The 21,614-nt window shown below is 42.3% G+C and overlaps 1 protein-coding gene across 9 annotated transcripts in view; it reads right to left on the reverse strand.

Annotated features, from left to right (window-relative positions):
* Nucleotides 1–10,563, reverse strand: part of LOC134288031 (protein hu-li tai shao) — a 53,847-nt gene extending 43,284 nt beyond the window's left edge. For 6 of the 9 annotated variants that reach the window (XR_009997711.1, XM_062851656.1, XM_062851654.1 and 3 more), the window contains exon 1: nucleotides 10,407–10,563. The gene's annotated coding sequence lies outside the window, so the exon portion shown is untranslated. Of the gene's footprint in view, nucleotides 1–9,991; nucleotides 10,376–10,406 lie in introns of those variants that run through there. The other 3 variants (XM_062851655.1, XM_062851657.1, XM_062851652.1) reach the window with 3 other exon arrangements.
* Nucleotides 10,564–21,614: the final 11,051 nt, after the last annotated feature.

Below are 21,614 nucleotides of genomic sequence, written 5' to 3' on the forward strand. Positions count from 1 at the left end.
CATACAAAATAAAATGGATTTACTCCTGCTGATCAACTGTGGGTGAAACTGCCGATCTCTCAACTTCATTGGGAGCACCCGCATACTCGCCGATCTACTGAAGGACCGCGGGTTCGGCATCGTAGCGCTGCAGGAGGTGTGTTGGACAGGATCCATGGTGCGAACGTTTAGAGGTAATCATACCATCTACCAGAGCTGCGGCAACACACGCGAGCTGGGAACAGCTTTCATCGTGATGGGTGATATGCAGAGGCGCGTGATCGGTTGGTGGCCGATCGACGAAAGAATGTGCAGGTTGAGGATCAAGGGCCGATTCTTCAACTTCAGCACAGCCCACACTCCGTGCACAGCCCACACTCCGGATGTACTGATGATGACAAGGACGCATTTTACGCGCAGCTCGAACGCGAATACGATCGCTGCCCAAGCCACGACGTCAAGATCATCATAGGAGATTTGAACGCTCAGGTAGGCCAGGAGGAGGAATTCAGACCGACGATTGGTAAGTTTAGCGCCCACCAGCAAACGAACGAAAACGGCCTACGACTCATTGATTTCGCCGCCTCCAAAAATATGGTCATACGTAGCACCTTTTTCCAACACAGCCTCCCTTATCGTTACACCTGGAGATCACCACAGCAGACGGAATCTCAAATCGACCACGTTCTGATTGACGGACGGCACTTCTCCGACATTAACGACGTCAGGACCTATCGTGGCGCCAACATCGACTCCGACCACTATCTGGTGATGGTCAAACTGCGCCCAAAACTCTCCGTTATCAACAATGTACGGTACCGGCGACCGCCACGGTACAACCTAAAGCGACTGAAGCAACCGGATGTCGCCTCAGCATACGCGCAGAATCTCGAAGCCGCGTTGCCAGACGAGGGCGAGCTCGATGAGGCCCCTCTAGAGGACTGCTGGAGTACAGCTGGAAAGCAGCCATCAACGACGCAGCCAAGAGCACCATCGGGTACGTGGAACGGAATCGACGGAACGAATGGTTCGACGAAGAGTGCAGAGCGGTTTTGGAGGAGAAGAACGCAGCGAGGGCGGTAATGCTGCAGCAAGGGACTCGACAGAACGTGGAACGTTACAAACAGAAGTGGAAACAGCAGACCCGCCTCTTTCGGGAGAAAAAGCGCCGCCTGGAAGAAGCGGAGTGTGAAGAAATGGAACTGCTGTGCCGTTCCCAAGAAACACGGAAGTTCTATCAGAAGCTCAACGCATCCCGCAACGGCTTCGTGCCGCGAGCCGAAATATGCAGGGGATAAAGACGGAGGCCTCTTGACGGACGGACGTGAGGTGATCGAAAGGTGGAAGCAGCACTTCGATCAGCACCTGAACGGCGTGGAGAACGTAGGCACGGGAGCCCACGGCAACGGAAGGAACGACGACGCCAGTGCAGCGGAGGACGGAAATGAACCAACTCCCACGCTGAGGGAAGTTAAGGATGCCATTCACCAGCTCAAAACCAACAAAGCAGCTGGTAAGGATGGTATCAGCGGCGTCATGGTCGCAATTCTTTCCGCAGTCAAGTTCGCAGATTGTGAACAATCCTCGGTACTCACTTTACGTAATTTATGTTTAGTCCCTTACTGTCAGAGCTGTCAGATCAGTGTAACACGCTAAATAAAATTTACACAAAAGGCAATTTACACGGAAAAAAATACACGGCGATGAATATTTATTGGGTACCGGACTGGTCACCGAAAATTTGATCGTTTGCTTTGGTACATCGAGGTCTTGAAATTAGTCTATGATGGTATCGCAGCTGAACTCATCAAGATGGGCCCAGAAAAGTTGGCCACCTGTCTGCATCGGCTGATAGTCAGGATCTGGGAAACCGAACAGCTACCGGAGGAGTGGAAGGAAGGGGTAATCTGCCCCATACACAAGAAAGGCGACCATTTGGAATGTGAGAACTTCAGGGCGATCACTATTTTGAATGCTGCCTACAAAGTGCTATCCCAGATCATCTTCCGTCGTCTGTCACCTAAAACAAATGAGTTCGTGGGATGTTATCAAACCGGCTTCATCGACGGCCGGTCGACAACGGACCAGATCTTTACCGTACGGCAAATCCTCCAGAAATGCCGTGAATACCAGGTCCCAACGCACCATCTGTTCATCGACTTCAAAGCGGCATACGATAGTATCGACCGCGCAGAGCTATGGAGAATCATGGACGAAAACGGCTTTCCTGGGAAGCTGACTAGACTGATTAAAGCAACGATGGACGGTGTCCAAAACTGCGTAAGGGTTTCGGGTGAACTATCCAGTTCATTCGTATCTCGCCGGGAACTGCGACAAGGTGACGGACTCTCATGTCTACTCTTCAACATCGCGCTGGAAGGTGTGATGCGACGAGCCGGGCTCAACAGCCGGGGAACGATTTTCACAAAATCCGATCAATTTGTGTGCTTTGCGGACGACATGGACATTATCGCTAGAACATTTGGAACGGTGGCAGAACTGTACACCCGTTTGAAACGCGAAGCAGCAAAGGTCGGACTGGCGGTGAATGCCTCAAAAACAAAGTACATGCTGATAGGCGGAACCGAACACGACCGGATCCGTCTGGGTAGTAATGTTACGATAGACGGGGATACTTTCGAGGTGGTGGAAGAATTCGTCTACCTCGGATCCTTACTGACGGCTGACAACAACGTGAGCCGTGAAATTCGGAGGCGCATCATCAGTGGAAGTCGGGCCTACTACGGGCTCCAGAAGAAACTGCGGTCGAAAAAGATTCACCCACGCACCAAATGCACCATGTACAAAATGCTAATAAGACCGGTGATCCTCTACGGGCACGAGACATGGACCATGCTCGAGGAGGACCTACAAGCACTCGGAGTTTTCGATTGACGCCTGCTAAGAACGATCTTCGGCGGTGTGCAGGAGAACGGTGTGTGGCGGAGAAGGATGAACCACGAGCTCGCTGCACTTTACGGCGAACCCAGCATCCAGAAGGTGGCCAAAGCCGGAAGGATACGGTGGGCAGGGCATGTTGCAAGAATGCCGGACAACAACCCTGCAAAGCTGGTGTTTGCAACGGATCCGGTTGGCACAAGAAGGCGTGGAGCGCAGAGAGCATGATGTGCGGACCAGGTGGAGCGTGACTTGGCGAGCATTGGGCGCGACCGAGGATGGAGAGCGGCAGCCACAAACCGAGTATTGTGGCGTACTATTGTTGATTATGTCTTGTCTTAAGGCCCCTTAGCGTGTCATCGCAAAATGGCTTCTTCAAAATCATTGACCGAAATCAACTTTACACAACATTGCACCAATACATGTTTGTAAAAAATCGACACTTATCTTATTCTTTAAAATAATCAATTTCACGCGAGATATTCAGCATAAAAATGTATTCACACTACTTCAAATACAAGCCTCTTTCCAAGTAATCACGATTACTAAGCATTAGTTCACTCGAAAGTAGAAATTTTTAACGATTTGTTTCGACCGCACTAAAATCAGGCCAAACATGTCTAAAGGTCCTATCTGCAGAAGAGAGGCTCTCTTTGGTTTCTCTCTCTTCCGTTAGTATCTCAGCTATTAATTTGTATTTTGATTGCCTCCTTGCATTGAACGATGGTCAAAACAATCGCCTTTCGATTTGTACTGCAAAAATAGTAGAAAAGTATACCATTAAATTGCAGTAATTGAAAGAGAAAGTAAACAAAGAGAGTCTCTCAAATGCAGATAGGACCTATTGAAATGTTCGGCCTGAAATGTTGTTGGCAGTGTTTACCACTCACCGCACTGCCGGTGGAAGCATAATTGTCCCATGTGTATTTTTGGCAATATTGAGATTTTGCAGCCCATGACCATGTATCGTGGGGTACTATCATATGGGGAAATAAAAATAGGTAGTTTGTTCCGAAAATTGTTGAAAAAATGCATGGCCGATTTGTAACATTCTTAAAAGTGGACGCATAAGCGTCACGTTTCATTGGAAATCCTATGGAACTATAAAATAGCTCTAAAACAAAAAATAGTGCTCAAATTAAAAATTGGTTGATGTTAGAACACGATTCAGCACTTATACTTCATAGTTGAGACAATTTACTTTTTTCGAACTTCGGACGCGATTTTCTCGATTGTCTGTTTTTGCACATGGGACATTTATGCGTCCACCGGCAGCCAGTACCAACGACGAAGGCGGCAGCGCGGTGATGTCTTTTGGCGCGCACAATCATCGATCATTGCACGCAGTGATGTCGATCCTGCTGGCCAAAGCATCAATGAAATTGATCCAAATCAATTAAAAAATCCAGTCAAACACATTGGTTATGCGTCATAAAATAAAAAAACAATTTGTGGGGTGATTATTTTTTAACTTTTTTACCACAATTGTTAATGAAATAAGCAAAGCATTATAATTTACGAAATCTTCACCAAGCGGTCCGCCAGCACTGCTGTTGCAGCAAACATAAACAGTGAGAGAGCGTACCAAAATAATTCGATCATTTCTAGCTTGTTACACATAAAATCTAACATTTTTCGTGACATTTGGATATGTTTCCTTGGTATTCATTGAAGTAGAGTAGTTTACTGCTTGAGTTACTTTCAAATGATTCATATTCTCGAAATGTTTACATTGGAGGTACCGAGACAAAGAGGTGCTATTTTTGTTTGTTTGTTTATGGAATTGGTATAGAAAGGCTACACAACTACTAACGTGCTTGATGATTGTTTGGAATAAGAATCAAATAAGAAGAGCAAAATTTGAGCTGACACGCTAAGGGGCCTTAACACTTATGTGGCCGGCAGGGTACCCGGGTACCTTTTTCAATTTCAAATCTCGACATTTTAATGGTTGTTGAAACTAGGATGTTGGAACTCTGTTAGATCTTAGAACTCGTGAATATACATTAAAGTGGGTCATCGTTTATATGAAAAAACGAAAAATTCAATTGTATCCCATCAGATCAAAGCTTTTTTGATCCCATTTCAAGACCCAAATAAGAGTGCAAAATTTGGGCACGATCGGTTATGTCTACGTTTTGCGCATCGCGTTTGAAGTTTGTATGGGGTTTTACATAAGAAAACACACTTTTTTGCATTTCTTTCATAACAAGCTCGAATTTTTCTAAAACCGTGTAACCGATAAAGTGGAAACATAGCCTAGGGTGTCCTGAAAAACTTTATCAAAGACCGCGAAGTGATCTGATGCTTATGAAAAAGTTATAGCGTTGGCATTGATTGACGAAACAGCATGATTTTGTTGCTATTGTTATTCCTTTACATGTTAAAACATAAACACATGCATCCGGTTCGTTGGTTATAACTATTTTCACAAGCATCGGATCGCTTTGCGGTCTTCAACAAAGTTTTTCAGAACATCCTAGGCTATCATTTTACTGTATCGGTTAAAAAGTTTCAGACAAACTTTTTCAACTTATGGCTAAAATGCAAAAAAGTATGTTTTCCCATACAAAATCCCATACAAATTTCAATTGCAATGCGCAAAGTGTACACGCGACCGATAGTGCTCAAATTTTGCACAGATACTCAGAACCCGAAACGGAACCAAAAAAGCTTTGATCTGAGAAAACGGTTCCGATGACCTACACTAATATACATCTATTAATGGGGTTGACCGAATTTTAAAGTAAGCAGGGGCAGGGGGAGGGGCTCCTGCATTTTTTTATTACGTGGAAGGCCGGCAGGGTACCCGGGTACCCACGAAATTGAAATGATCATATCTCCGTCAATTTTGCATAGATTTTGGAAATTTTTAGCTCATTCAACTCAGAAACTCATCATCTATCGGGAAAATATTTGGTTAGACCGATCTAATCACCGTGGTTTTCGGAAAATCCATATTTTTGGGAGCATGTCCTTATACCATATTGAAACCCACATTGTTAAGACTAGGATGTTTATGGTCAACCATGGCCCCACGAGAAGCGTGTTCCGAAATCACAGTTTCAAAGTCAACACGTTTTATGATTCCAGGCCAGTCAGATACAATATGCCAAAGCAATTTTACGATGCTTGGCACCGAAATTGCTACTAACCTACCGAAAATCCCGTATATTGCATTGTATAAAAACATGGATCCGTAAATCCGAATTTTCCGGTACCCATGGAGATCGGACCGGTCCAACCAAATACGATCTCGATAGATAATGAGTTTCTGAGTTGAATGAGGCAAAAACTTTTAAAATCGGTGGAAAAATCGCTGAGATATAATCATTTCCATTTCGTGGGTACCCGGGTACCCTGCCGGCCTTCTACGCGTGTTTTTTTTGCTGGCCACACTACGGTTAATGATGTTTCCATTTTGCAGCATTTGGTGGGGCAGTGAGAGCGCAAGTCAGTCCAAAGCCGATGATAAGGAGGGGTAATGGCTGAATAGTCTTTGCTGACCACATAAACGCCATGGGATAGGAAATGGGTATTTTGGTGTGGGATTAGGGTGTTGGTGTAGACTTGACGATATCAATGCTTTTCAGATGCAAAATAATTTTAAGGCTCAATAGTGAATCGCATACCTTCCAAAACCAAAAAACAATAATTCACAAAATACCAAGCAAGTCATAGAAAGAAAAAGTGCCCGATTGTTTATTTTGTCAATTATAACAAACGGAAACTTCTACCCTCTCCGACTCGCCAGTCACCCCGGAAAAAATGTCCTTTCAGTTCTGGAAAATATATTATCCCCAATTAAGCCTTTAATCGAATTGTCCGCATGGTCTTGTAGTACCCCTGCTAGGTAAGAATCAGTCATTGCCATACATATTAAATGCTATACATGACCCCATGGATAGCATTTGCATATGTAAAAGCTTTGCTGATGTGACTTTCCTATTAGGCAATTCTCTCCATCTCATGTTTGTCTTCAAAACCTTATCAAGCTTAGAAAATTGAAGTTGATAAACAATACATTACAAGGTTCGAATTCCCATAGAATGAGATCATTCATTCGCACTACAACACTATAGGAGATAATACCACATTGGCTGATTACAGTACAAATGTGAAAAATCTCCTTTTTCCCCCTATCCGCAACCCGGGGACGCGCCCTGTTGGATTTCGAAAGCCTCGGAGAATATTACAAACTTTCAATGGCATTCCCATAAACTAACCCACATTGCCCATTCAGGGGTCTGACTGGGCCTATTACCCTCCCTCAGTTTGTAATATTCTCTCCAACTTGGAATTATATTTTCCCGGCACATAAATGACTTCGACAAATGTTCGATATACTATGCAGCATCATGATCAGTATAACTATATCAGATGACTTGAAGATCTGATTCTTACAGAATTGTTTGCCATTGATTATACATTCAGCTATTCCAGTCATTACTGCAAAGGCCATCGACCACATGCCTGAAATCAAAGCTTCCTGGAAGATATAATCCAAGCCCAGGGATTATGTCTTGTCTTAATGATGTTGAACAAATAAATGTATGTATGTATCAACTGTGGGTGTGCGCCAAGCGGGTAGTCCATTGGAACAGACCCTTAGTATATGACGTGAACGCTCCTTGGTTAAAAATTTCCATATTTTTGATAGGTAGTTTAAAATTAGTTCGAAAAGTTTCGACAACTTGCAATATCTTTCGCGTGATAAGGATAACCTATCGGCTTCAATATACCATTTTGCAAAGCTTGTACCCGAAATTCTTCAAAGGTCGCTAAAAGTAAATACCGTAAATACAGAACATTAGTTGAGTCTTGAAAAAACATCAACGGAGTCAACGAGCCGAAATGAATACCAAAGTAAGCCAATGCCTATTCCTAGAATTATAGGTAATTTACGTACGGAACCAAGCTATTTCTGATCCAATGAACAGTTTTACTTACACATTTGACACAGCAAGAGGGAGTTAATGTCCCCAAATAATTGCTAACATTAAAATACCAATGAATGTGAAGGCTATAAGCACCCTCTCTCTTAAAACCCCTAATCATAAACACTGAATGAATTCACCTTCCTATTACATAGAAAACCTCATACCTACATATCATCCAGAATACTCACTCCAATATTCAGCAATATAGAATACGGAAGCCATGTAAAAGTTGCAGATTCTGTATTGGGAAATATTCTTGGAAGGAATATTGGACAAGTCAAAGTCAACCGACGTCCGATCCGAGTAAGAAAATTTACCCCATCCGCAAATTATTGCACAAAACTGATTTCAAAGGCAAGGGAAACATAACACATATTTCATATTAGATAACTTATAACTTGTGATACCTAATGTGGTGGGTTGCGTAGTTGCGTGCTTCGCTTTCTAACAGTTGAACTAGAAGTGTTCTGAATCTTGTGCGTTGCCTACTTGATCACGCTCAACTACCACACCTAACGATAAGGATTACAAGCAACTCGAGCGAGACTAATAGTTTATATATAAAAAATCATTACAAAAATTGATAACTACTTGTTCGTGTGAAAAACTGATAAAAACAAAACTGCCGTTCTACGCATAATTATACCTGTCTGGGATTCCCATATTAGGGTGGGGCGGGGCAAGATGGGTCGCATGAGGATGGATCACTTAACTTCGTAAATACAAATCGGATTGGTTTGCATTCGTCCGCTACTCTTTAATATGTACACTAGTTAGCTATGCTAAAAGTCGATAAAAAGTTCGTTAAATACAAAATATGATGTTAAACAGGCAGTTTTAAAAAGTGATCGATTTTGTGCCGTGAAAAAAGTGCGGGGCAAGATGGGTCACCTTTTAAGTAATTAACATTTTCTCAACGAAAAACGTCAAAATATAAGATTTGTTCCGCATTCAAATATGCTCCATATCCATACTGAGTAAACAAGAGCTACTAGTAAACATTTTATAAATTTATTTGGAATATAAAAAACTTTACGATTTGAGTGGTACTGCGGCGACTTGAAAATCGACGTTTTTACTAAAAAATTATCATAATTTTATGTTATAATTTTGAGCGTTTATTCCGCTTGATTGAAGTCATTTATGAGATAGTCTTGTAATAAAAAAATAAATAACTTTTGAATACTCCAAAAATACGGTGAAGGTGACCCATCTTGCCCCGCGGCCGATTGGGCGTAAAACGGCAGTTAAGCAATCAATTATTATAGCTAAATTTGTTGGCCTCAGCTCACCCCGTCAACATTAAATCGGATTGCATATTCCTGTGCAAACTATAGTAATTTGTAATTTTTTTTTTAATTTGTAATTTAGCTTTATTATTAACGATAACCGTTTAGTGTATACACTTTGAATCGGGTCAAGGAAACTTATAGTAGAAACTTAATACATTGGAAGGTAATAAAATTTAAACTACATTAACAAAAAATATTCAAAATTATACAAAACTCAAGAAATTAAATATTGCATGGTGTAAACAAAACATGAAATCGACTTAACTTTTTGAACTAATCTTTTGAAGGCGGCTTTAAATGACATTAGTGATTTTATGTGGTGATTGAGGTGACCATAAGGTGAAAGTCCAATCACTGAAGATCAAAAATGAATGCAGCCCCCCATATTTCAGTTTATTTTAGAACGAAAATCATATTTCCCACATCAAAACTTTTGGAGCAGAATTTGTGAGAACAGACAAGAGTAATTTATATACTCGTAGATTATTTTATTACATTTAATTCAAATTGCAAGAAAAAAAAGCTTTGAACAAAACTATAACTGTAACTATTGCACTCCTAATGTTAACTCAAAATGTTGTTTTTCCTTGACCTGAAAAAAGGGTACTACCTACAGGTTTACGTATGTTCAATAAAAAATTACAATTGCCGTACAAGTGCATGCTTCAAGCGTTAGCAGAAACAGGTTGTAGATATCAAATTATAATCCCAACTTCCAACTTAATTGTGATGCCCCACTTGCTAGGCTCAAAAACATCGATTAATTATTGTTATCTAAAACAAACAAAAATGTATGAATGTTCATCACAAATTGCAAGTGCATTATGTACCGCGTAATTGATTAAATAAACTATTAAATGAAAAGAAATATTACATACTCACCAAGAATGATATCTGATTTATAAGAAACCAATATTTACTATATTATTGAGCAAAAATCAAACACCTGATAACACCACACTCGGGCTGGAAAAAAGTCGGCCCCAAAATTTCTCTTCTTGTTCGTCCGAGTTTGCACCACCACCACGCACACACCCTCAGTAAATAATGGTCAACGCGCGCACACACACACAGAAACACACATTCAACTCTCATTCGATCTTGCTCTCCCACACGCTTTTTCACTTTCTCTCTTTTACATGATGGTTCAGGTATACGCCCTTTGCTCTCCGAATTTTCGACCAAACTGTGACACAATTTCAAGCGGATTTTTCCGGACACCTGCCGTTCCAATGCTCCCGTTTACAGCAATTAACAAACAAGTAAAGTTTAATCTACAGAGGCACACAGAAATCACCTTGTTCGAGACAGTAATTAACACTTTTCCAACGTTTTTTCACTGCGGCGTCAACTACACTTTCTGATTTACTGGAACGAAGTGAGACAATCTTTGCGCAAGAGTCGGATTGTTGCCAGAAAATCGGGGACTTTCGAATAAATGTTCAGCTACGTTTACACTTTCAAGCAATCAGCTCGCATCACAGCGAGTCGAGTCTGGAGCTCGATTTGAAAAGGTCGTATGTGCTTTTGTCGATTAAAAATTCGATCAGTTGGATTCGCTTATTATAGCAAAAACCGTTGAAATTAAACAAAGTTGATACATACAGCAGAATCATCACAAGACAAGCTTTCCGTTCCATCATTAAAAGTTTCCAAAATATCTTCCCTATTGCTACAATAACTAAAATAAACTGATCGAATTTTATATCGACAAATGTACATACGACCTATTCAAATCGCGCTCCAGGAGTGATCGAAAAATATTGTGACTTTACCACTATATTGGTTTCAAAAAAAAAAAAATCATATTTATTGTCGGGCCGCCACCAAACCGGACTTCGCACAATCAAGTCGCGACGCGACCCAACTCGCGACGTTTTTTAATCATGTCAAAAGCAGTGCGCATCCTTCCCCTTGTTGTCAGCAACACAGCGCACTAGATGCGAAACAGTTGCGACAATTGTGGATCAAGAAAACGACAATTTTTGATTGAATGTCGGTCTTGATTCCAACCGGATAGACAATACTTCCGCTGCCTTCTGCCCGAGGGGAAGATCACTAGCCTTGTCACTAGCGCATTTTCGATTCAGTCTTGAGTATTCTCAATTTAGTTGAAAATCGGAGTTTTCAACTAGCGAAGTTGGATTTTTCTCCAAATCCGTGCTTCGGACCTAACTTCGGAAGTGGTGCGCTGTATATTTAGTAAACCTGGTCCGCTATACAGCGCATCACTTCCGATGTTAGGTCCGACGCACGGATTTACAGAAAAATCCAACTTCGCTAGTCGAAAATTCCGGGTTTCAACTGCGTACGGAGAATAATGACAATACGCATTGATGCATTTTGTTGCGCATTGGCGTATTGAGCTTCTCGAGAATTTTTAGCATTTCGACAAGTTTCTCTTCGATCTCTAGGTTGCGCGCCATGGTATAATGTGTGTTGGGCACTTTGCGACGATTAACTCAAATCCACACACCAGCGCACAATTTGCGCGCCGATTGCCTATGCGCCAAGTTTTTCACTAGCCAAATCACTATTATAATCAGTGGTTTAATCACAGAGAACAGACATCCAAGTCCAGTTCCGAAACTGTGTAAGGAATTTAACGACCATTTGAAATCGGCAACACAAGTGGCAATAGCGTGGCGCTGCGATCGGTTAATTTCCCATACTAATTTAATTCACCACTTGAAATGTTTCAATTCACCACTGACTGTGGCAATATGGTGTTTGGTGGCGTTAGTGTTGTCATCGTGTATTGGTTGGCAACCTTACTCAAGTAAAGATTCAAATCCTTATACAACCTTCCGAATGGAATTTGTTCTAGCCTGGATGTCTGTTCTCTGTGGTTTAATGAAGGAAAAGCGTTGTTACTGTCAATAATATCGCAGACAGACGTTCTAGCTCGAACAAATTTATTCAAATTTTCTATGTAAATTTTCACTAGCGACACCTAGGCAACCGATTGCCACAGTGCAGTCACGTGCAGTTGACAGTTTGAGAAACAAACACTGTCAAAATCATTCCTACATCTGCGTCACATTCACAAAGATTTCCCAATGCTAAAGACACTGTATGCTAAAGACACGAAATCTGATGATTGTTGCTGTTGATGATGAAAGACACGAAATCTGATGATTGTTGCTGTTGATGATGATTGTCGCGTCATGACGATGATGCTGTCGAGCAATGCTTTTAAAGCGCGTTTGACAGGTCTCCTGCTCGATTGGAACGACATTGACAGCAAATTTGGAATTCCAATTGGAACATTTCGTGTCTTTGCATATATTGAGGGATTTGCACAAAAGTGCACGCGGCCTATCGCTTCCGAAAGGTACAGCCGCGGTTTTCACTCCCTGTTTACTTCATCCTTATGGGAAATAACATTGCGGCGTTTCCTACGGTGCGGCTGTTCCTTTCGAAAACGATAGACCGCGTGAACTTTTGTGCAAAGCCCCTTTTTGAAACATTTCAACGGCCGCGCGGTGTTTACGTTTCAAGAAATCTGACAATAGTGTCTTTACCCAATGCGAATGAAGTTCATCCATATGCAGTTTTATTCAAGCAAATCTATGTAAAACAAAAATAATAATGTGTACAATATTTTACAAGAGTCCTGCGCTAATTTGTGCAAAAGATTTTAGACATTAAATAAAAGTCATTTACTCTGCACAAATTATGTGGAAACATTATTAGCGTGCAACACGTGCGGTCTTCCCGCCATCCGGCTGGAAGACGACCGTGGTGACAGTTGTTGGTCGCAACGCACATGTGAGGCAGCGATTGAATATGAACGTCGCTAACGCCATCTGTTCGCTGATTGCCACTTGGCAATTTGTGGCGGCCATGTTTATTACACAAGCTGCTTAGTCAAACTTGAACGTCTGTCTGCGATAATATCTTTGTTGTACACTAGGTTGTACATTATTTCCAGACACAAGGAAGTTCATTGATTTAAACAAAAATGAATCCGAACCATAAGAGAGATACAGCTCTTGGCGCGAACCATTTTGACAATTGTTTATTTACATTTTGTATGGCGCATAACCCGGCGCATGGGCTGTCGGCGCAAGGTCTTGTCCCGCACCATGGCCCAAAGTTTTGGCCACCCACACCATACGCAGAGAATGCAGAAGAACCCAACGAAGATGCTCGGATATCCAATGCAGAGTTGCTGGTAATTGCGAAGGGGCTCAAGATCGGGAAAGCTCCCGGTCCGGATGGGATCCCGAACGTAGCAGTTAGAACGGCGATATTGGCGTTTCCGGACATGATCAGAATGGTGCTCCAAAAATGCCTGGATGAAGGCTACTTCCCAGACGGTTGGAAGGTTCAAAAGTTGGTGCTTCTACCGAAACCAGGAAAGCCGCCGGGGGACCCAGGATCGTATAGACCGATCTGCCTTCCTAGGGTATCAAGGAAAACTGTTAGAGAAGCTCATCCTTAACAGGTTGACAGAATACGCCGAAAGTGAGAGGGGACTGTCAGCGATGCAATTCGGATTCCGTAAGGGAAAATCGACGGTGGATGCGATTCGGGTAGTCATCGAGAATGCCCAGAAGGCGTCCAAGATAAAACGGAGAGGTGATCGATTCTGCGCTGTGGTAAAGATAGACATCAAAAATGCGTTTAACAGTGCCAGCTGGGAGGCTATCGCCGTAGCGCTACACAGTATGCGGGTTCCCGATTATCTGTACCAGATTTTACGGAGCTACTTCCAGAACAGGGTACTAGTGTATGAGACCAACGAAGGGCAGAGATCTATAGAAGTAACGGCAGGTGTTCCACAAGGGTCCATACTAGGCCCAACGCTCTGGAATGCCATGTACAACAGCGTACTGTCGTTAAAACTTCCCAAAGGAGTCGTCATTGTGGGCTTCGCAGACGACGTCGTGTTGACGGTAATGGGAGAGACTCTTGAAGAAGTTGGAATGCTGGCGACGGAATCAATGTCCACTGTTGAAAGATGGATGACTGGGGTCAAGCTACAGATTGCCCATCACAAAACGGAGGTGCTTCTGGTCAGCAACTGTAAAGCAGTCCAAACGATGGAGATCGTAGTCGGAGAGCATGTTATCACATCGAAACGAGCTTTGAAGCATCTAGGAGTGATGGTCGATGATCGACTTAACTTCAAGGAGCACGTCGACTACGCCTGCGGAAAGGCGGCGAAGGCTGTCAATGCTATAGCGACGATCATGCCGAACATCGGGGGACCACGAAGAAGTAAGAGGCGTCTTCTGGCGAGCGTAGCTAGCTCAATACTCAGGTATGGTGCCCCAGCATGGGCTGAAGCACTGAGTACGAAGCGCAATCGAAGAGCGCTAGACAGCGCATTCCGACTCATGGCCACTCGGGTCGCCAGCGCGTACAGAACCATTTCGACGGAAGCAGTATGTGTTATCGCGGGAATGATGCCCATTTGCATCACCATCGCCGAAGACGTGGAATGCTACTGAAGCGTCCCGTTACTTGGGGTTGCATTAAACACTACACGGAATGTGATATCTTTCATTTCATTACAGTCCGACACAGTTTTAATAAACTATATTGAAGTATCACAAACCATCACTTATCTTATATTACAACGGTTCACTTTTTCTTATATCATCTTAACATTATCTGTATTTCTTCACCGAACTACTAGAGACACTTCCAGCTTCTTCTTGACCCGACTACTACGTCCTACCTACAGCTTTTATTTGGACAGTATCTAGAGGTGTCCCACATGGGAGCTCAAGACTTATCCGATGTGCTGCCTGCGTTAACGTTGTCACCGAACTCTCGACAACTGACTGTTCTCTACGAACTGTCTTCACTGACTCCCCGACTGAAGCCAAAGCCTCCGTATTTATAGCCTAAATTTCCTAGCAATACCCGAACCAGCTTGGGCGTGTCTAAAATTCCTACGATCATTCTCGTCTTGCCGAAGATGTCATGATAATTCCTAACAATGCCCGAACCAACTTGGGCATATCCAAAACCCTACCAAATGAAAATACTAATAAGTCCAAAACCTAGACCTCTACCTATCCTACTTGTCCTCATCGTGATTAAAATCCTTCTCTTCTTGAAAACATCACGACTCTTCTATCTTCGGCGTATCCCAAGCCCTACCAAGAATATTAATACCAACGAAAAACTTAAATCTCCTAACCACGCCTGACTTGGGCGTGTTCGCACAAAACCTACTGAGAATCTTTACACCAAGGCCTACATCTTCTAGCCCCGCCTCACTTGAGCGTATACAAGGCTTGGGTGTGTGAAAGAATTGAACCAACCATCGACGTCATTATCATTCTCCCCATCATCATCATCGTCACCATCATCATCCTCATCGTCTTTGGAATTTGGCACCAAATTCTCCAAAACAAAGCACCCGCTTTGTTATTGAAGTGTACCTTACTTGGGCACAGTGAACCCTAGCCGGCCCCCGGCCGCGGATGTTGGTTGAAATTATACCCCCACATTCTTTTCTTTCAGTTTACTCGAAGTCAAAACAAATCGAGTGCAAAACAAGTCCGGCGCCGTATGCTGCCAATACGGTGTCTCAATTTCAGAACATTCCAGCTAAGGTTCACCTTGTTGGACTGTAGCAATATTGTGCGCATTGCAGCAATGTTGGCCGCACTGTAAATATGATGTGCGAATAGGGCGCCTGCGAGAGCGCCAACGATAGAGAAGAAAAGAGATAAAGGAATCAGAAGTTGTGTGTTGCTTGACCAGTCAAGACGTGATTAAAGTGTACAGTAGCGAAATTTGAGCGTTTTATTTCTTCCCGAAATCCCGGTTCCGCGTTCCGCTTCGGAGACCCGTTGTGCTGCGTAGGTTGTGTCCACCTCTGCCCAACAGGTTATGGGCCCAGGAGTGCCGACGGAAGGGTTCCGGTACGCGAAGAAAAGTTCGTTCGTTTGCGCCGTGTGTGGAATTTTGTGGAATTGCTGCAGCGGTGTGTGTGTTAGAGAACAAAATGGCGGATGTGAATAAATTTACGTTTGCGAGACTGAACAATCAGAATTGGCAAATATGGAAGTTCCGCATGGAAATGCTCCTGACCAGAGAGGAGCTGTGGTACGTGATCAGTGATGTGAAGCCGGCGGTAGTGACCAATCAGTGGACGAAAGATGATCGTAAAGCTCGGGCCACGATTGGGTTGTGCATAGACGACAACCAGTTCGGACTGGTGAAAGACGCGGAAAGTGCAAAAGATTTTTGGGATCACTTGCGTGGCTATCACGAGAAGAACACGGTGACATCACGTGTCTCGTTATTGAAAAGATTGTGCTCGGTAAATCTCGCGGAAAGTGGTGATCTGGAAAATCATCTGGTGGTGTTGGACGATTTGTTCGATCGTCTGGCGAATGCAGGTCAGGAGCTGGAGGAATCGCTGCGGATTGCGATGATCCTGCGCAGCTTGCCCGATTCGTATGGTGGTTTGGTTACGGCGTTGGAGAGCAGAGCGGATGCAGACATCACGATGCAGCTGGTGAAGTCGAAGCTGTTGGACGAGTTCGAGCGTCGGAGGGAACGTTCCGGCAAGGCGATGAAAAGCGAAATAGTGCTAAGTGAAATGCAAAGTGTGGGTAGAGTGCAAAGGGGAGCGACGACAAGAGTTTGCTTCTTTTGTGGCAAGCCCGGTCACGTGCGTCGAGAGTGTCGTTCGTATTTGATGGCAAAGCAGGAGCTCGAACGAGAGAGTGAAGAAAAGAGGAATAAGCCGAACGACAGAGTGCGTGGTCCGCCAAGTGCGAAGCACGTGAACGACGATGACTGTGGTGACCTTGATGGCAGCAATGCCAGTGTGTGCTTCATGGCTGGGGTGGATCAGCAGAAGAACTGGTATATTGACAGTGGGGCGAGTCGTCACATGACGAGTGACAAAAGTTTTTTCAAGTCGTTGAGGAACAGTAGCGGGCCAAGTGTAGTGTTGGCAAACGGTAAAAGGGTTACCGCTGCTGGATGCGGCGAAGGTATAGTGTTTGGAGAAGATGGAAACGGGAATCGTGTGGAGGTGAAACTAATCGATGTCCTGTACGTTCCGTCGTTGGCGAGTGGTCTAGTGTCGGTGAATAGACTAACGTCGAAAGGTTTTTCGGTGAACTTTGTGAGAAATGGATGTGATATCCGCGATACATCTGGGAAGAAAGTGGTCGTAGGTGAAAAAGCGGGACAGTTGTATCGACTAAAGTTGGCGAAGGTGGTGAAGAAGGTGGAATCCCGACCACCGAAGTCAAGCGAGAAGAAAGTTGTTGAACGAGGAAAACCAGTCAGCGAGGTGAGCTGGTATTCGGAGAAGTCGAGACGAGCTGACGAGCGTGAAGAGGAAGACGAGTTTTACGACGTAGATACTTCAAGCGAAGAAGAGAGTCCGTTGGAGAAGACGACGAGTTCGGATCCGGATGACGACTGGAGAGAAGTCAGGCGATCCAGGAGGAGCAACCGTGGTGTTCGACCAGGCCGGTTGGGCGATTACGTAGTGGGCGCGTAAGACAGGAGGAGAATACCTGAAGTATTTTAAAGTAGAGACAATGCGTACAACATTGAGGAGGAGTGTTGGACTGTAGCAATATTGTGCGCATTGCAGCAATGTTGGCCGCACTGTAAATATGATGTGCGAATAGGGCGCCTGCGAGAGCGCCAACGATAGAGAAGAAAAGAGATAAAGGAATCAGAAGTTGTGTGTTGCTTGACCAGTCAAGACGTGATTAAAGTGTACAGTAGCGAAATTTGAGCGTTTTATTTCTTCCCGAAATCCCGGTTCCGCGTTCCGCTTCGGAGACCCGTTGTGCTGCGTAGGTTGTGTCCACCTCTGCTCAACACACCTGAGTTCAGAACCTTACCCGGCCAATTCGGCGCCTTGATTTCGAAACAAAAATAAACAATCTTTGTTCCAGCGCGATCAATATGATGTCGCGGTTCTATATCATTCTTTCGGGTTTATTACCCATCGTTGTCCCAAGCGTCATTGAAATTGCATCACACCGACCGGACCTAACGCGGTGCAACACGATCGCACCCGGCCACCACCGGCCGATGGTGGGTTATAAAAACTAGGTCAGTAACGAATGGTGCGATTTTCGTTGCTTCCAATATGCCGCGCGTGAGGTAGGTAGACCCTACGATGAAAATTGAATCTAAAATCCCCCGGGCAGCTGTTGGGAATGTGGGGTGAAAATGCATTTTTGTTTCAGTTGAATTGACTTTGAATATCGGAAGGCGTGGGAATATTTAGGTCTTTGCATGCCCTCCCACTTAGCGGAGTTTGAACGTGTATAAAATCAAGTTCAAATGTAAGTATGTGGGTAAAATGTATCCCCCGAAAAAAAAAACTCAGCATTTAAATGATGATGCTAACGATGATTGTTAATATATAAACTGAAACTGCTATACTATTCTCCATTTTTCCTGTAAAGTGTCTCAAAATGTTTTCCAATACAGTTAGCTGATCTAAATCTCCCAAATAAACATTAAATTTTGTATTAACCCTCTTACATTCTTCCTCAAGAGATTGACTTCATTGGTACTCGCTGCTGCTCCTCTTGATTCGTCGTAGGTGTTGTTCGTCTGCCTTTGATATGTGCCTCTTCTTGTTCAATGCCCAGATCAATTGGTTAGTATCAGGTCTCAGATGAGTGGTATCGTTGCTTCTCTGTTGTACTGGTTTGTACATCTTGAAGATGATGTAGTTGATTCAGTTGATGTCGTCTCCTGTGGGAACGTGACCATGAAGCTTTGGTATCCGGATATTACCTCGGTTGAATCGTATTTCCCTGCTTGGAATTCCCGCGCTGTCGTTTGCAGACAGAAGAATTAGTTTTACTGTTGCTTTCTGTTGTTTCTCGAAATAGTGTCATAAGTTGCCTTCCGAACTGGATTGTTTATCATTGTCATTTACGGTGTTATGGTTGATTACTTATCGCCCGCCTTCTGAATTTTGTTGGTATTGGATCAATCTCAATAGTGATGCGAATATTGTTGTCTTTGACCTGGTGCAAATTGTGGAACTGTTGCACATTCTTTAAAGAGTTTGTAATTAGTTGGCTTAAATTCCAAACCTTTTGATGATGTCGAAATGTTGCATTCCGGGTTATGGTTACTGTTAATTGTTGTTGTAAGAAGCACGGAGTAAGTGCTTTCTCAATGGTGAATGTAATGCGGTTGGTGAACATTACATTATGTCGGTTAATTTGGGAAACTTTGAAGACGTCCTTCTCTCATCATATGTCTGTATGAATTGTTGTTGTTGTTGTTGTTTTTGTTGTTTTGTTGTTGTTGTCGTTGTTGTTGTAGTTTTTCCCGATGCTCTGCATTGTGTTGGTTCATATTAGCAGATTCTCAGATGTACAATAATATATGTCTCGATGTGCCACCCGAGTTGACCTTGAATCGTCTCCGGTGAAAAATTATGTTCGCTGAATCCTCTCCCCCGCCATACCAGCACCTTTGACCTTCAACTTTCCATCCGATCTGTTATTTCTCGTCTTCGTACCAATTGGCTGTGGTACGTTTTCATAGAGGTACCGTTGAACTGCTCCTCTGATTGCTCTCGCCAGGTGTTGCCTTCTCGTCTTGTCCTCCCGCGTCATCTCTCGAGGAAGTTGTATTTAAATTCTATCGAAACCATCGATTTATAAAATATTGATCTACCATGGCAAACTGAACTTTTAGTCTTCATGTTATTATTATTTGTGTTTCTTGTATGTGCAAAATATAACCTTTACAATAGTATTTATAAAAAACTGCACCATTATATTAATCATGCTCTGTTACCGTTACTTTCCTTAATAGTCATAAACTGTTATTTTTTTTTTTACTCAAAAACCCGTAAAATATTAAAATGTGAGTTGTAGCAATGGAAAGCTTCTGTAGGGTCACTATAAACATCTGTATTACCAATTCCAAAAAATCTCACTACAGAATTCTCTCCAGTGTGTTTTTTTTTTTCAATTCCTGTTTGCTCCGTTTCCTTTCGCAGGCTCGGCTTGATCGCCTCATTGCTACGACTTCTCCCCCTTACCGAATAAGGTTTTTGGATGGATACCTGTAACGAGACTTAGATCTTGTGTTTAATTCATGATTTGATAAAATATAAATACATTTCTGTTTATTTCTAGTTTTTGCTTCTTGACGCAACCTAATGATTCCGAATCTATAAATATTACTTCATTTTTCATTCACATATTATTATTTTTCTTTTTTTTTCAAATTAGTTATTCATTCACCATTCACACTCAACATTCACAAGCATCCTGGGGGGCCCTCCCTTGTCCTCATCATTCAATTTTCATCCGATCTCGTATATACTTTCAAAATTGTTATGTGACATGACCATATTATATAGGAGCGTCCTCCGTAGTTTCATTAGGGTCTAAATTGTTTCTAAATTGTTTTTTTTGTTTAATCCGTTTTGCTTTATCGTTTCAGAGAATAATCGTTCGTTTGTTGTCATTGATTCTTTTTATTATTAATACTCTCAATCAACAATTTATGTCTTTTGTTTGTCTGCTCAAACCTCATTTATTATGTATTCCATATGTATTAACGTTAAATAGAGCTGCTTCTTTATTCAAGAATCTCTCAAGTTATTATTTTTCTTCTTATACATTCCCCGCTATTGTTACCCGATATACCCCAATGATATTTCCCCTTTCAAGATTACTTTTTATTTCCCATCATATTATTCCCAATATATCAATTCTTCATTCCCAATTTCTATATACCCTTTTCAATTAATCATTTTGCTTAGTTATGTTTACTCCTCCCAAATTACCCCTTTTCAGCTCTTCGGTACATTCAAATCGTTCTTGCATTCAAACTCATGCCGAATTGATGGACGCATTTTTGTTATAATTCAGCTGTACAAAATTTCCCGAAAACTTATTTTCATTATCCTGATTCATTCATCATTATCATTTCTTTATGTCTCTTCATATTCTCATAAAATTTATTTATTTATTTATTGCTATTATCATTATTTTTTTTATTTCATTTTTTTATCAATTCCTTTTGAGTTGTTACGATATAATTTCAATTAAGGTAATTCGTATGCTCTCCAATCGATAACCGTTTTGTTGTGAACCTTACTACAGTTATATGTGATAATTGTTTATTTAATATAATAATTCAATTAATATTCCTAGCTATCCTACGCAAGCCTCTATCCTAACATATTATTCCTATGGTATTTTTTTTAACAACATATTTAGTAACTAATATTTACAAAAAATCATTCGTAATAAGGAAAAAATTGGTTTTTCAATATTTACATCAATTTATACATTGACGACTACGCATAGCTAATCAATCATTATACTTTTTTAACCTATTATTGTGGACTTTTTCAAATTTGTTCCCATTTTTAATGATTTAAATTAAGCAATTAATTTCGACCTTGCGGTTTTAATTTCATCGGCTGGATTACTCTGCTCTTCTGATTCATTGTCTGGATTTAGCCTAGAGAGAAAATCCGCTACAACGTTATCCTTTCCTTGTTTGTATCGAATAT

This window comes from Aedes albopictus, chromosome 2 (genome assembly GCF_035046485.1).
Source record: "Aedes albopictus strain Foshan chromosome 2, AalbF5, whole genome shotgun sequence".
Taxonomy (NCBI): Eukaryota; Metazoa; Arthropoda; class Insecta; order Diptera; family Culicidae; genus Aedes; species Aedes albopictus.